Consider the following 16,868-nt stretch of genomic DNA (forward strand, 5'->3'; position numbering starts at 1 on the left):
GCCATTGCTAAGTCTTATTCTATTCTTGCTTTCATATGACGCTTCAGTTCAGACTTTTCTGACCAGTATACTTTAAAGTTGTTACATATATACTTCCCTTGTTCGATCAAAAATGGAATTCGCAGCTTTTATTTGGAGACCATACCATAGGCTTCAACGAGTCCGAAAGATTTCAATTCGATATATGCCTTATGATCTCTTCACTTCACCGATCCGATTCCTTCTTACCGCAGTAGGTGTATGCTCATTCATCTTAAATCATAGTAGAAGGATACTTCTTTCCATCACTTTTGTTTTTGATCTAATTTTCGGGTCGATTGATTCCCCATTTCTCCTTGAAAGAGTTAATTTTAATATTCCTCAAAGAAGTCTGATGAGAAAATGTGGTGATTTCCGAAATAGCTATCACTTCTACCATTTTTTTAAATTATTGTTGCTTTTCCACAATAAGTTTTCATTGAAAAACGGCCTCAAGCTCAATAAAAATTGTTGAATATTATTGTTATAAGGCCATAAAATAACAAAAACAAATTCCTCAAAGCAGTTTACGGAGTCATTGGGCCTCATGCATAAACAGTGAGCTTAAACTCAGACTCCATTTTTGCACTGATGGAGTGAGCTCAAACTCAAGACGGTTGGACACAGTTAGAACTATTTACGCTGATGTGTGAGAGATTGGCTGCGATGTGTTGAGAGGCTGTTGAGCTCTTTTACATATTTCTTCGGTATTGAGAAAGCTGCCACAAAAGATGGTACAGAAGAAGCGAAAAATTTGTTAGCGAAACGTTGGGTCAGAATGTGAAATAACGTAGTTATATTTGCACAAAACACGTAGATCAGACTAGCCTGGTAACATAAAATGTAGCTCTTTTACATTCAACAATCTGCTTCAATTTATTCGTAAATTAAGTAGATTTAAAACTGATTAAAAGGGGCATGAAACTGTACAATGGGCGGTATGCAGCCTGTGTGCTGATTTCCGGTAAAAAGGAAAACAACTTTATAGAATTTTCCAGCTGTTTGGAACATATGACCACGATAGGCTTTGTATAAAAAATGACAAAAAAAAAAACTGTATAGGGTTGGTCGAATGAATGGCCGTCCGAGTGACCAGTTCCGAGTCTATTCGATTTTTGAGTATAGGGCGTTATGTTGGACAGAACGGGGAGTATAAGGAACTCAAAATGGAGAAAATTAGCCTATGGTTACAGAAGATATGGGATAACTTGGAACTTTTCTCTCAAAGTTCACAATGCTGGCAAATGTACATAAGAGGGGATTAAACTTTAAAAACTAATTAATACAACTAAAGTAAAATCTTAAACTAAAGTAAATCTTAACAATAAAATACTTTTACGCAAAATCTATAAAGGACCCTTTTATTTCTCAAAAAAACCTAGGTAACAGTTATTCGTCGCAAATTATAATACATATGTTTGAGTATTTGTTTTCGAAATGCAAAAAAAAAATTTATACTATAATGCTAATGAAATGCGTTTTTCTAGAAATCATTCCGAAAAGGACGACGTGGTTAAATGCATTACTTTTATGAACGGCACATTTAATTGTTCGATTGAATCGTGCGCATCAAGCATAAGTGAAATGTAAATGTGTGAAACCATTTACTAGTGCAGGCCCATTTCGACCACATTTTTTTCATAAGCCTAAACATGCGAATAACTCCTCTTTGGAAAAAGATATGTATGAAAATATAGAAGCACCTAGTGTGGTGTGAAAAAGATAAGCATTTGGTGTGTAAATATAAGCATCTAGTATATAAACTATTAAGCATCTTGTGCCTAAAATTATGAACATTTACTGCGTAAAATTCTACAAGAAATTTTAAAAAAAATAGTTTTGTAATTTTAGACATTTATAGTCGGTAATGTCTTGCCTACCATTATCGACGTAAATTTGCCAAAAATGGTTTAGAATGCAGTTTATTTAACCCAAACCCAGTTGAAAACTCTAAATGAAAACATAGATACGAATATACATAAGTACATACATATATGGTATATATGTATATATAAATAATACTGCAGTATACTAGTATGATGACTTTCCCGCCGCTCGGCGCTCCATAGGGAGACTTTAACCTCCAGAAAAGGTAACCTACTCCTTTGCATCGTCTTCGTCGTGTGTGTATATGTACATATGTATGTATGTGCGCATTGGCTAGTAAAAAGTTTAAGCGATAGTTGTTAGGCTGCTGCGACCACCGGAAAATTAGGATTTCCTGTCAGGCAATTATAATCGTATGAATTTTTGATGTCCTTCGCTGCAGATTCAGATTTGTCGGGCCCAATACAGCGACTTGGCTGCGTCGTTACAATGCAGCGGCGCTATGTTACAACGACGATGACGACAACAACAATGATAATTACAACAACAACGACGATAAGTAAAAATGGCAACGTCAACGACGACATTAAAATGTAACACAACGCGCGTTGAAGTCATTGTACAACATTTTGTTCACAACAAGCGGGTGGCAGCAAATGCGCCTTTGTGTCGCAGAGATGAGATGGAAGAGCGATGTGCAAGCAATCTACTTATTGTACATACTACATAAATATGTATGTATGTAGAAGACACACATGCAGGGCTGGCGTTTAAATATGTGTGTACGTATATACATACTATATACGAATCGTGCTCGCCTTGTACAATGGCTAAAATAATGTTGGCCAAAACTCGTTTTTTTCCACATTGCTTCTTCTTTCTTTCTTTCTTTCATTGTTGTGCGAATCCGAGTACATGAAAGGGATTGTAATGGAAGAAGGCTTCAATGTTGTTTGCACTGAATTGTAGTGAAATCAGTTGCTCTGCTTTGCTTGCATCTCCTTCGTCATTAAATATTTGATTTTATTTACACTTACTTGACTTAATGTTCCTGCTTAATGTATGCATGTATACAAGCTTATGTACTTATATGAAACTTTTATAAATAGACTTGCAATTATTTATGGTCGTATCTACTTACATCACTACTTAGAAAATACTATCGATAAAATTATATTGTCAATAACACGTACATAAGTAGCATACTTTGGGCTCTCTTAGGGGTAAGTGAATGTAAATAGTACGTAAATTTTGTTTATTTACTCGCTCTCTGACACTGGCTTACCATCTTCGAGCATTCCACTATGGGCCAGCAAACGATAAAAAGTGGCCAATATTCGAAATCTTATCGGAATGGCTTAAAACTTGCTAAAGGGGGTTTTAGGGGTCGGTGATTACGAATCTGAAGTTATATTTTAAAAATTCAAAATGGCGGATCCAATATGGCGGACAATATTGTGAAAAGTAATCGGATTGGCTTGGCACTTGTTATTTACTCTGTGATTTTTGGGCTTACTGATGACGAATTTGCATTTAGATTTCAAAAATTCTAAATGGCAAATCCGATACGGCCGGCATAAAAAAATACGTCGGTAGTCAGCCTACATAAAATGTAGTTTCCGAAGCCCACCAGGAGGAGGCTATACTACGAATTTAGACTTCACTTTTTTATTTTTTTGTTATTTTTTAGCTTTTGATTTTACATTATAATTTGTCTACCAATTACGAATGTAGACTTCACTGTTTTATTGTTTTATACTTTGCGTTTTTTTTTATATTTTATATTTTTACGAAATACGAATTTAGACTTCGCTTTTTTATTTATTATTTTTTTTACTTTTCTTTTTTCATATATTTTTATTTTTTACTAATTACGATTTCAGGCTTCGCCATTTTATTTCTTTTTGTATTTTCCATTTTTTTTTTGTTTTTTTATATTTTTTTTACCAATTACGAATTTAATTTTTTTTATTTGTTTTTGTTTTTCTTTATTAATTTTTAAGGTATTTTTTTAATTTCACTAAATTAAGGTGGTTGAATGCTTCTCTCAGAAAAAAAAATTTTTAATTTCAGTTTTAAAATAAAACATAAAATTAAAGTGTGGATGAATGTTTTATTCTTCCTCTACACTAAAACTAAAAATTTAGAATTAATGATCTATAGGTAGTGATTAACTCATATAAAGGATCGAGCCAAAATCGCTCACGCGGCCAATGAGGAAAATTAATAGAAAACAAGTAAGAAAGTCAAAGTGCGGGTGGAGCCGAACATTAAATACCCGGCGCCGGTATTAAATATATGTTTTTTCACCTTTCCGAAAGCTACCGCTAGATGGTAAGCCGGGGTGTATCAATTTTGACTAAATTAGCGTCCTTAAATTTCGAAAGATTGCAGTTTCAAGCATTTCTGAAATTTACCGTTACATGAAAAGCGGCCTTAATTTTAGTCCGATTTCAATAATTTTCAACGTTTTGCTTATATGTGGCAAGCAGAACAACCACACCGAGTTTGGTACAAATTGATAGAACGGTTACCGATATACATATATGTGATCATAAGTGGGCGGTGCCACGCCCATTCTCCAAAATTTTACCATAAACGTATTTCTTGGCAAAGAATTGTTGCAAGCATCAGTTTTGAATAAATTAGCTTTAATATTTATTGATTTATCGAAGATTTTGTATTTCTCTAAATTACTGTTATATGGGATGTGGGCGTGGTTATTGTCAGATTTTTAAAATTTTCGGCCAAGGCCAACAACTGTGCCAAGTTTGGAAGAAATTAGTGCAACGGCTACCAAGTTATACACATGTTACCATAAGTGGGCGTGTCTACGCCCATTTTCCAAAAAATTATAATGTTCTTATTTTTCGTCTGAAAATTATTGTAAATATCAATTTTGAGTGAATTATCTTCAGTAGTTACTAAAATATCGCAGTTTTCGTATTTCTGGAAATATATATGGGAAGTGGGCGTGGTTACAGTCCGATTTCGCCCATTTTCAATACCAACCTACCTTGGATTAAGGGAAACCTACCTACCAAATTTCGTTGAGATATCTCAATTTTTGTTCAAGTTATCGTGTACACGGACGGACGGACGGACAGACAGACAGACATGGCTTAATCGATTTCATTCTGATCATTTATGTATACATTTGTCTACATCTATCTCGATTCGTTTTGCCTGTTACAAACAACCGTTATGTGAACAAAATTAATATACCCTTGTGCACAAGTGCGCTCGGGTATAAAAAGAATTTCAAAATGTGAAAAATTCCGCAATTTATCTTAAAGTACATTTAATGCAGAACAGATTGCATGTTTGTTTTTGTGAAGTGAGCAGGTACACAGGAGTACTGCTAAACGACAGCGAGCACAATTCATAAAAATTAATGCTTGACTCAATAAAAGATGTCGAATTATCCAAAGCAAATATATTTTGAGAGATGTTTTTCTAGTTTTTTTTTTTATTTTACTGCACCTTATTAATAAGAAACAAAAGGCAAAAGGAAAATATTTATTATTTTCTGGAAAAAAAATTTAATTTTACTATACAGTGGACCTGTAAACTTCAAATATAACTAGTTTAATCGAAATGAAATTTTGACCGCAATATTGGGACAATTGCTATATTTATTAACAGGTACCTTAAATATTGTATACATATTTTGGATATTAGCATGAACAATTTAAATTCTAAAGTTGACTTTTCGCCGTTTTTCGAATGCCTTCTGGCCCTCTGTGCATTCCTGGAAATGTGTTGCCTTTTCTTACGTTGAGTGCTATTTCGATTTCAACAACTTTCTAGCGACTTACAACTCAATGAGAAAACGGTGAATTTTTCAAAAAAATACGTACAAGATATTCATATTCAAATGTCCAGCTAAAAGAGTTTTAGGCTTCAATCCTAATGTAACTTAAATATTTTATATTCAACTAGATCGCCCTCTCCCCCTTCGCTGAGTGCATGATATTTCCATCGAATGGAAGATTTTCGATGTCTTTCCGACATTCGTAAACCATGTTGTTTTTGGCTCAGTGTAGGTAATGGTCTCCGTTCAGTTTTCCTAATTGTCCAAGTACGTCACTGGTTTGGGACAACCATTGCAACCTAACCTAGACACAAATGATGAAACGCGTCATGGTCTGAGCATTTCAGAATTGTGAAATTTATGTGTTTTTTTTTTATGATCCAAGAAATCATCACTAGACACGAATAAAGGCGCGAGCTCAAAAGTCAACGGCGAAAAAAGACGCATACAAAATTTCCGCGACAAATAATCTTAACATACTTCGCTAAAGTTTTTTATAAGCATCTTTTTTCGCAAAATTTTTTTACGTGCCTTTTTTTGCCGTCAAAACACTAGCGCGCCTTTATTCGTGTGTATACATACACATATAGTGACGAAATGTTTTGTTCAACTCAAGGCATATTGAACAGGCATTTAGTAGCAGCAGAACAGCTGATTTATTTTTTTTTTAAACAATGTGGTCTCTAAAATGTCAAATCTTGTTAATTTTTCTTTTCACAAAATTCTCAATTGTCAAAATCTATTTGCATGTTAACACTTTTTTCATACAAAAGAAGCGATTAAAAATCAGCTTTTGGTACGTTCGCCCAACTCAGAAGCACAAACGCCGATTACTGGGCCTTGAAAAGGATGGATCGATACTTCTGGAAGCAAACAAATTTACTAGGAAAGATGTTAAAAAAAATCAGAATACTTTCTTGACACTTTACAGTCCAGAAGCATCTACAAAATACACGTAATTTTTTTTTTTTAATGCTGAAATTTTACTTCTGCATATTCACATTGAACACCGAATTAATGAAAAATGGCTAACATTTTACACATTTTATGCTCTTTAAATAAGCGTCGACCGAGTAGAGGCAGCTTTAAAGCATACATACATTTTTTCTCGCCTAACTAACGTATGTATGTATGCCTATTTCACCTGCCAATTCGCCTATTAGGCAAACAAATAAAAAAAAAAAGCATAATGTGACACTAATCGTAACGATGGATTGTCAAAAGGTCGATAGATGCTCTGCGTGCCAAAATGTGATAAAGCAGATTTGCTCATTTGCTGAACATATTCAATATGCATACAGTCGGTTTATATTGTATGTAGTATATTGTACATACAAATGTACGAGTATCTAAGTATGTACTTTTAATGATATAACACTACAACACATTTACATTCATACCAGTGATGAGCAAAATTTTATTTACTAAATATTAAATACTAGGCTAAAACTATTTAGGTATTTATGCTTTGTTAAATAGTTAAGTAGGTACTATGTACTTAAGTATCTCGCATATGTATGTACTTTAAGTGAGCGAAATACATTAAGTAAATGTATAAAACATTTTGGCACTGCAACCTACCGAAATGTTGCGCACTGAAGCAAACAGTATTTATAGCTTCACTAAATGCCATATACAAAAGTAATTCCGAGAAGTTCCGAAAATCTCGTCTAGAAACCCCGAAATAATTAAAAAAAGATCCCGAAAAGTCTAAAAATAATAAAAAAAATCTTCCTATGAAATCCACAAAGTTAAAAAAAAAATCTCAAAAAGTAAAGCACGAAGAATTCCAAAAGTACAAAAAACTAAAAATTCTGAGAAAATTTGAAAAATAACGAAATAAATCAAATAATATCAATACCTAAAGTAAAAAAAGAAAAAAATACTGACCATTCTTGCTTTTCCTGAACGGTTTAGTATTTAGAAATCTAAAACATATCTCGGTACTTTAGTTTTTAGCAAATTCAACTAAGTACTTATGTAAGTATTTAATAATAATAATATTTCGCCGCTTACGCTTGCTTGGTCGAGCTTCTCCTCTAATTTGTGGTGTGCGTCCTGATGTTAAAACACAGATGGAGGGCGGGCCTCTGCGTCTCCTAAATACTCGCACTTCAATTTCATTTACTTTAGCACCTATTTAGCAACGTTTTGTTTATTCGAATATTTAGGTATCTCTACTTACTATTTATTTAAGTGTATGGGAATTTCGTATCCAAACAGGTATGTACTTCAAATATAAAAGACAGTGTCCATCACTGATTCAGGCAGATGCTTCTAAATGAGAATGTCAATGGTAATGATTTTTTCCCAAAATAGCTTTAAGGAGAATTTGCATACTAAACAAAAATATATCCAAGTTGGCGTATCGAATGAGTTCACAAATAATTCATCCATACATATGCTTGTATGTACATACATATGTACATATGTCCAAAAGTATGTGTAAATGACTGAATGCAAATTAATAAAATAATATTACCAAAAATATTATTACTTCTAGGAAAAATTAAACGCGTTTGTAAATATTTAGAGTTCGAAAAAATTTACACACACATACATGCATTCACGCATATGTACATATGTGTGTATCTAGAATATTTAGATCTCTAAATATTTGCCAAATTTAAAATGTTTCCCATTTTTCTTTAAAATAATAATGCATGTATGTATATGTTTATATGTGTGTGGTTGCATATACATATGCGACTCGGATTTAATTTGAAAATGTTTCTATATAAATGTCCATTTTATCGTTTTAATTCCCTTGTTTTGATATCAAATGTTTAATTAGAAATGACTGATGCCCGGTTGCGGCAATCAATTTTAAATTTATCAGCCTGTTAAAATTTAAAATTACACAATTTTGTTTTGCCACATAGAAAATATGAACTGAAAGTAGGCAGGGTAGTAAGTCTATAAGTGTTTTTCAAAGTTTTTGTCAAAAAATATATTAATAACTATTCTGCAATTTTTTTTATATATGTACATACATGGGCAAATGGTTATCACTTTACAAACAGTATCTTAATACTTGTGTTTAATGAGACTGAAAAAGTGCAGAGCAGCTCAAGTTAGAGCAGAATAGAGCAGCTGTCAAATAAAAACAGAGCAACTTAGAGTAGAAATCTCGTGAAACACTTGAAAAACGTTTTAATTTAAAATTTTTACAAAAAAGGATAAATACATACATACATACATATGTATCCCCCACAGATTCTACGGATTCAGATATTTTTTATTTAATTTTTCACATCCGCCTGGTTGCTAAGTTTCGGGCGGATTTCCTTGTAAACATCGATAAGAAGCTTGCCTGGCATTCAGGGATACAACGTTTAAAAGAACAAACCTGTCTCCTAGGTGCAGCTAGGACATGCACCTAACATGTATTTGTTGCCAAGTTTCTCTGAATTCTAAAAGACTGCGACAGCAACTGCGCTGCGAGCTTCGGGTCTTTAAGTACACAATTTAGCAATTTTCCCTTAAACTTCAACCCGACCATTTTTCTTTAGATATTTGCAATATTCGGCAACACTCTACCGTCGCAATTTGCCCTCTTGTGCTTTCAATTTGAAGGTTTTCCTTCTCCTGTAAATGAATTTAGCTAAAACTCCTTTTAAGAAGTTAAATTTTTCTTGAATTCTTGACAGCTAGTTGTCTTGTACTCCAGAAAATCGTGCTCTCAGTTGCTATTCAGGAGAACCTCGCCTACAAAAAGCCGAATGTAGGGACTTGTGGAGGTTTTAATCTCAAAAAATAAAAATAAATGTATACAAATTTTCCGTATAGGTTTTAAGACAGTTAAGAGATAAAAAAAAACCGAAATGTGGGATTCTCTAAAACTTCTTACATAGGCCCCCTAAATCTCACTTTCCCGTGTTTCAGAAATATACCCAAACTAAATTCTACTTAAAAAAGTATGTAATACATTTATCATATCGTCGTTTAAAGTACAAAACCGCGTATCAACAAAATGCAAAACCGCGTATGTCAGGTTGAATAAATTATTTTCTAGCGAGTAAAAACACTCATATTTCAAAATGGTTCTCTTTTTTATAAAGCAATCGCATTTCTGGCTAGTACATTTTAGGACGAATGGACAAGGATTGAGCCAAGAGTTTGTGTGAGCAAATCCAATTTTTGGCAGCAAATGTTAGTTACGCGGCTTTGCAGGATGACGACTTGCACTTTAAACGACGATATATATGAGAAGAGAGAAAGTTTCACGCTCTTTTAAGTCAAGAAATACCGCACTGGCCTCTAACCACCGATTTATTGCTGATAAATACATACATACGTAATTAGTTATTCAAATGCAAAATTTGTGTTTGCACAATTTATAGAGCGCGCACCGAGCCCGGGTTATCAAACAATCATCACACGAACTCCACCCATCCCACACTCCACACCACTCAAACTAACTACAAATATCCCACACACATAATTAAGTAGACTATCCTTTGGGTCTTATGCGGTAGCTCATGTTTTTATACGCATATCCTTTCACAATAAATAGCACATATACATATTTACATATGTATGTATGTTTAAATGTGTGTGTATACGTTTTGCGGGAGTTGGGAAACTGCAGTTAGCTCACAATCAGCTCAACTGAATGCAAGTAAATTGAGTTGAACTCAAAATTCCTTAGGAGCAGCAAACTTTTGAAAGTATGAACCATATAAGCTTATGTATGTATGTAACATATAACAAACAGCATCCGGGGCAACAAGAATAAGTGTTGCAAGTATCGCATACAATAAAGTAGCAACAGTTTTTGCTAAGTACAAATAATTGGTTTTTGTTTTGGTTCGACTGTTGTTCGGGTAGCTGTTGCAAGCAAACTTGGCAAGAACAAAAGCTGTTTACATAAGTACATATGTATATACATGCATGCGCATCCCTGCAGAAAATCTGACTAGCTCAGAACTAGCGTAGAACTAGACCCTTTGCCGAGAGTACTGGTTCTAGCTCAATACCCAAGCAATGCTTTCAACTGTCTGAACTGTCTAGTTATACACGGCGTTGACACTAGCGGTGGTAGTTGTCGCCCAGTGCATTACTTTGCGACTAGATTTTAGCCGGTTCCGTTTTGGAGAGACGATTTTAATATTCTAGTTTTGGATATTTTGTCGTTTTTTTCTGTTCTGTTACAGATTCCATTTTTGTTACATATTTTATTAAACAAAAAAAAATATTGTACGCTTCACGCAACAATTTAAATCTATTAAATTTGAAAACTCACAACTGCCTCCACCGCGATTTGAACTCGCGACCAACGATGCTTGAGTCGGAGCTCTTCTCGCTGAGCTACTTTCGTATTGTACGATTAGTAGTCCGGTCAATTTAGACATTCGAGGTTACAAAAATACTTTTTTCCTAAGAGCCACCGTTTCAGAGATATAACGATTCAAAAAGTTGGAAGAGTTGTAATCGGCATAATATGTATAAGTACAACAAAGGTGGCGGGAAATGTGTGCATATTATGACGATTACAACTCTTCCAACTATTTGAGTCGTTATATCTCGGAAACGGTGGCTCTTAGGAAAAAAGTATTTAGCCATTTTTTATAGTTAATTATCTGATATACAATTTTTGTCTAAACTAATTTTATGATAAACTTACCGTTTTGCTGAAAAGCCGATTTTGTGTCCTTTGACCCCGAGTAACTTTTTTCCAGGTATCGCATCGATGAGGACTTTCTAGATTTCATTTATGATGGGTGGGAATTTTTGCAACTTCACTCCTATTTTTGGTCTAATTTGACCGGACTATAGTGAGCATTTGCACTAGTTAAGAGATAGTTCTGATATATGTAGTTCGGAACCAGCGCTTTGTCAGACTGTCTGTAAATGTTACTGCAGGGTGCATACATGAATATGTGCGTATGTATGTGTGAGTACTGTAAGTGCAAGTAGCGCATTTTTGACAGAAGGTTGGAACTTTTTGCTGATTTATGTACTCCTCGAGCTGCTGTAAACTATTTATTTTATATTTTAGCACACATCCTTGTGTAAACCTGCATATGTATGTGTGAAAATCTTCTGCCAGCGGAAGCTGTAGCGAACGGAATATGTGTCTTGTTGTTGGATTTGGGTGTGTGTGCTTTCAAGTTCTTCTTCTTTGAAGCATACAAATTTATTTCAAAAAAAAAAACTTCTCTGTGAGGCAATAGCAAATCTTCAAGTGCATTTTTGATAGCAAGAAGCTTTTTCGAAAAATCTATAAATGCTCGTACAAGCATACATACATATGTATATACATATACTAATAGTACATATACATATATATATATATATATATATATATACATATATATCATTAATAGAAAGAGCTGAACAATCGGAATAGAAGCATGGCTCTAATTTTTCAAAACATTAGGCCCTCACATATGTGCGTAAATATGTATACATGCAAGTTTCTACCCCCTGGCGTCTAAGTATATACATTAGGGCGGAGTAATTTAATTTCGTAAAAAATGTATGGCATGTTCGAATTAAATGTTCGATTCTAACAGCCAAAGCATTCCTTTTGCATTTATTTCAATCAATGGAGTTCCAGAAACAAGTATGACAAAAAATATACGAAGCATTTGAAAAATGTTAGCTTTAAAATGTTCATTTAGGCGAAAAAGTACCAAAATGACTCATCTTTTCGTTGTCACTAGAAAAAATCATAACTGTTTTTTTTTTAACTTTGGTAAGTTTTCAAATAGAATGTTCTTGTTTGAGGCAATGGACGCTGTCATCAAATACAACATATCTGTGAAGTATCAAAAGCGCAGCACGAAATTAAAAAAAGTGCCAGCATACAGTCTAGCTGTAGCAGTTATTTTGTAATTTTTGAAATTTTAAGATTTTTTTGATTTCAATAATTTAAGTTATTTACTTCAAAATGTTAAAATTAAACGATGAAAATGTTCTTTCCAAAACGAACGAATCTAGTATAATAAGACTAGTGTCGCACCAAATGAAAAAAAATTGCATTGACTAAAAGACGACTATGATTTGAGAAACTAAAATTCCATTTCTACAATCTTTATTGGTGCACTCGAAATTCAATCTAAAATTTGTATATACATGAAGCAAGAAATATATATGTATGTGCGTAAGGAATACTGTGTAAAAATCTCAAACGCCAGTATTTAATCTCTCTTAAATAATATGGCTTTTAATTTAAGGCGTGCAAGTAAACTTGTTAGATGATTTCGTATGGTACTACGGGGCGTATACGTTATATACGCAACTACGGGTATATGGGCATGGGTGGTTATTTTTACTTTTTTTAGTACATATGTATATGTTTTTTAAGTTTTCATTTAAACACAATTTCGCGATGAAATCTTGTTCTTTATACAAAACTGAAGATAATACATTTTCTAAGATAGGTGTACCACCATTTTCGACCAGAAAACACGTCGTTGTCGAAAAATGTAACCACTCGTGGGATTTGCTCATTTACCGCAAATGACGTTTGACCCTCGCAGTTTTTAAACGAAAAATCAGTGTACATACTATAATTTTTTCTGAACGAAATAAATTTTTCATTTACAAAATTTTGCGTTTTCTTCGTATTTAAGAGACTACTTCACAAATCGGAGAATAAAAATTATGTACAATTGTTTTTGATACAATGAAAAATAAATTTTGAACAAAAAAAATTATAATATACTGATTTTTCTTTTAAAAATTGGGAGGGTCAAACGTAATTTTTTGGTATATAGTTTATTCATCATTTTTGCTTAGAACTAATCGTAGAATCTGAATTTGCTATACACATTTTTCAAAACTAAACTACACCACCCTAATGTGCATGCATACCTTTGTACACACATATGTATTTATATACAAGGCGTTTTCTTTCGTGTTACCCCGTATTGTTAATACTCTTTTACATCGTTTGTAACACACACACAAATACAGACATTCACCACACATTTCTAAATGGCACACAGTAAATAGGTTATTACAGCGAAAATTGTATTTTGTTTTGTGACAAAGCACGATTTACCTAAAAACATAAATTTGTAACTTTTTGGAACTTAGAACTTTCGTAGAAAAACATATTTTCACGTACATAGTATGCATGTAAATTTATATGACTACATATGTATGTATAATCATACCTTCTTACATATATACATGTTACGCATGCAACAAAAAACTACAAAAAAAAAAATATAATAAAGTGAAAAGTCTAACTTGCGGCTGTGGCTTCTTTGTAAAATCATAAACCTTTAGTTTTCTTGAGAAAATATGCCAGATAACGAGAACGCATCATAAAATTCCCCCTCGCATAACTGAATCTAAATATGGGAAGGTTTGTTATCGCGACGAAGGAAAAAACCAAACTTGGTTCTAGAAACTTTACAATCATTACAACATATGGAGCAAGCTCTTTAAATAATCGACGTACTAGGACGATATATTGTACAGATTGTTGGGTGTCAAAGAGCTCAGTGTTCGTCTCTCAACACTGCCAAATTTCTCAAAGGCGGGGCAGAAACACAAAAAATTTTCCACAGCTCATCCCAGCTGATCATAGTGGTATAAACATACCCAAAAACAATCTTTAAGTAATTTAAAAAATCTCAACAATTATTACACGAAAAATCCCGAAAAATTGTAAATCTTGCGCACCCAAGTACATATGTGGTATGTATGAAAGTACTATTTTCTAGAAGCAATTTAGCCTACCCCAGGTTTTTGGGGGTATTTAGTACCATGATAGGTACTTTAAAAAGTCTAGTATTTGGTTACACTGTTTTCAAAAAGACGGAACTATCAAATCATAACTTTGAATTTTTTCAATGCACTATCGGCCAGCAAACGATAAAAACTGGTCAAAATTCAAAATCTTAACGGATTGGCTTGAAATTTGTAACTCGCGGTTTCTGGGGTCACTGATTACGACTCTATTATTAAATTTAAAAAATTCAAAATGGTGGATCAAATATGGCGGACGATTGTTATTCGTACATATTGTGTAAGCGCCAATCTCTATATTATTATGATTGTGAAGACAAACTCAGAATTAAAATATTAAAATAAAAAAAATGATTTGAATCAAATTCAATACTCGACTTTTGACCACTTTTGACTGAACTCTGGCCCTGTGTGCGAGCCTAAAAAAAATAAAAAGCAAACATTACCGACTATTTTATGCTCAGGAAATTACGGGTATCTCTAAATAGCTCAAAATAATAAAAGTCAAAAGTTAACCAAAATTTTTTGCTTTTTATAATAAAATGCAAAACCTATACGGTCGCTGAATAAAACTCTTAATTTTACTTCAAAATATACCCCACCTATTCAATCTGCATATTCCACCAACGCTCAAATACACATGTAAATACAGTGACTCAAACAAATGACCACGTGTTCATTGTTTTAAATATTCATAAAGTTTTTCGAGGTAATTTTTTTTGTTGTTATTTTTCTATAAAAATACCGTCCAAGCTTTAACCAAAACTATATAAATCACAATTTCACATTTTATACAAAATTTAGGAAAATTTAACAAAACTCAGAACATTTTTGCGTGAGACCGTTAGCCACAAAATTTCAAAAAAATCGACGCCAGTTTTCGTAAAGCGCACTCGTTATACAAAAAAAAAAAGAAAAACGCAAACACAGTCTCCAAAAAAAAATTCTAAAAAATCAACGCGATTTTTCGGCCAGTTGAAGCTTGCAGTTCATTGGACTAAAATGGTATGGGCTATAAAACTGCATGAGCAAAAATGTTCTAAAGATTCAGATTAAAAAGTTGAAATTTTAAGGACAATTTATTGAAATTTCCTAAATTTTTTACAAAGTTTGAAACTGTGATTTATATGTTTTTGGACGGTATTTTTATTGAAAAATTACAAAAAAAATTTAGCTCGAAAAACGTTACGAATATGAAAAAAAAAAAAAAAAAAATGCGTGGTAATTGTTTGAGCCACTGTATGTATTTTGTGCTTCCCCTTAAATTTTCCAAAAAAAAAAAACACCTTCACTTTATATGTATTAATGCAATAATTTAATTGCTTTTAAATAAACGCTCTGATTGATGATTTGATAATAAAGTACGGGGAGTGAGAGGGAGAGCGCGCAAAAAACCAAGTCGAGCACGTATACGCCCTGTAGTACCTATTTTGTGCATGCTTATGTATGTATGTATGTAGTTAACTCGCATAACCGTTGGCATGCTCGCTTCAAGGATTTCACTGCTGTTTCCATTCTCAAGGCAACCAAGCTTTAGTAATGGAAATATTTTCCACTTCCACCTAGCACAAAAAAGAGAACATTCGATTTTTTCATATAATTCGTTCCTCATTTTATGCTATTCTTACATAGAAGGTCGTCAGAAGGCCTTTTCTATGTCAAAGCCAATACATAAATGCGTGTCAAGTGTGGAAAAATACTGTGAAATTGTGCGATTGGAGTTTCTAAATTTAAATGCAATAAATTAATGAGAATTGATGTATGTTAGAGAAGTATGTAAAGAATATGAAATGTTTGTCCTTTATTGTGTGATTAATTATTAGAAATCGTTCAATTGGTTTTATCCATTAACCAATTTTTCGAACGCTTATTTTATGGTGTGACTAAGTAATTCTACTGTGACATTGAACATTTACTTGGCAGGTTCGCTTTAAATTTCAACATTAAATTCACCCACTAATACTACTATAGATATTAAATACTTATCGCTTTTTAAGTAATTTGGTGATTTGGTATCTAAGCGAATCTTGCATAAAGCTATAAATATGCTAAGCGAACAAAGAAATGCTAATCGATATTTTACGCTCATAAATTATGCTTAAAGATTTTGCCTCTCGAAAAGATTTTCTTGGCATATGCGTATGATGTTCACTTTTTGAGCCTTTTAAAGAGAAACCGGAAGATTCTTGCAATTTGTAAAACGTATATAAGACGATAATAATGAGCACTTAAGTTGCACAAAATAGTTCATGGAAATTTTATTTCACCAAAAATGGACAAGTGGATTATTAAAATGGATTATTAGTGTATTTAGCAGTCACGTGACTTGGGTGTGATTGGGAATCTTTAAAAATGCTCGAATTCGAAGTATTATCGATGTATTTATCGATATGATTATCAACACATTGATATAACCATCGAAAAATGTATAAATTTATCGATATAGTTATTTGTCGATAACGTTCTCATATCACTACTGATCTACATATGTTAAGCGATATCT

At 33.1% G+C, this 16,868-nt stretch overlaps 1 protein-coding gene across 1 annotated transcript in view; it reads right to left on the bottom strand.

Annotated features, from left to right (window-relative positions):
- LOC118734500 overlaps positions 1-16,868 on the bottom strand; it is an 81,101-nt gene that overhangs the window by 16,987 nt on the left and 47,246 nt on the right. The gene's annotated exons all lie outside the window — the stretch shown is intronic.

The sequence above is a fragment of the Rhagoletis pomonella genome, unplaced genomic scaffold (assembly GCF_013731165.1).
Source record: "Rhagoletis pomonella isolate Grant_MI unplaced genomic scaffold, Rhpom_1.0 Rhpom_scaffold_00002, whole genome shotgun sequence".
NCBI lineage: Eukaryota > Metazoa > Arthropoda > Insecta > Diptera > Tephritidae > Rhagoletis > Rhagoletis pomonella.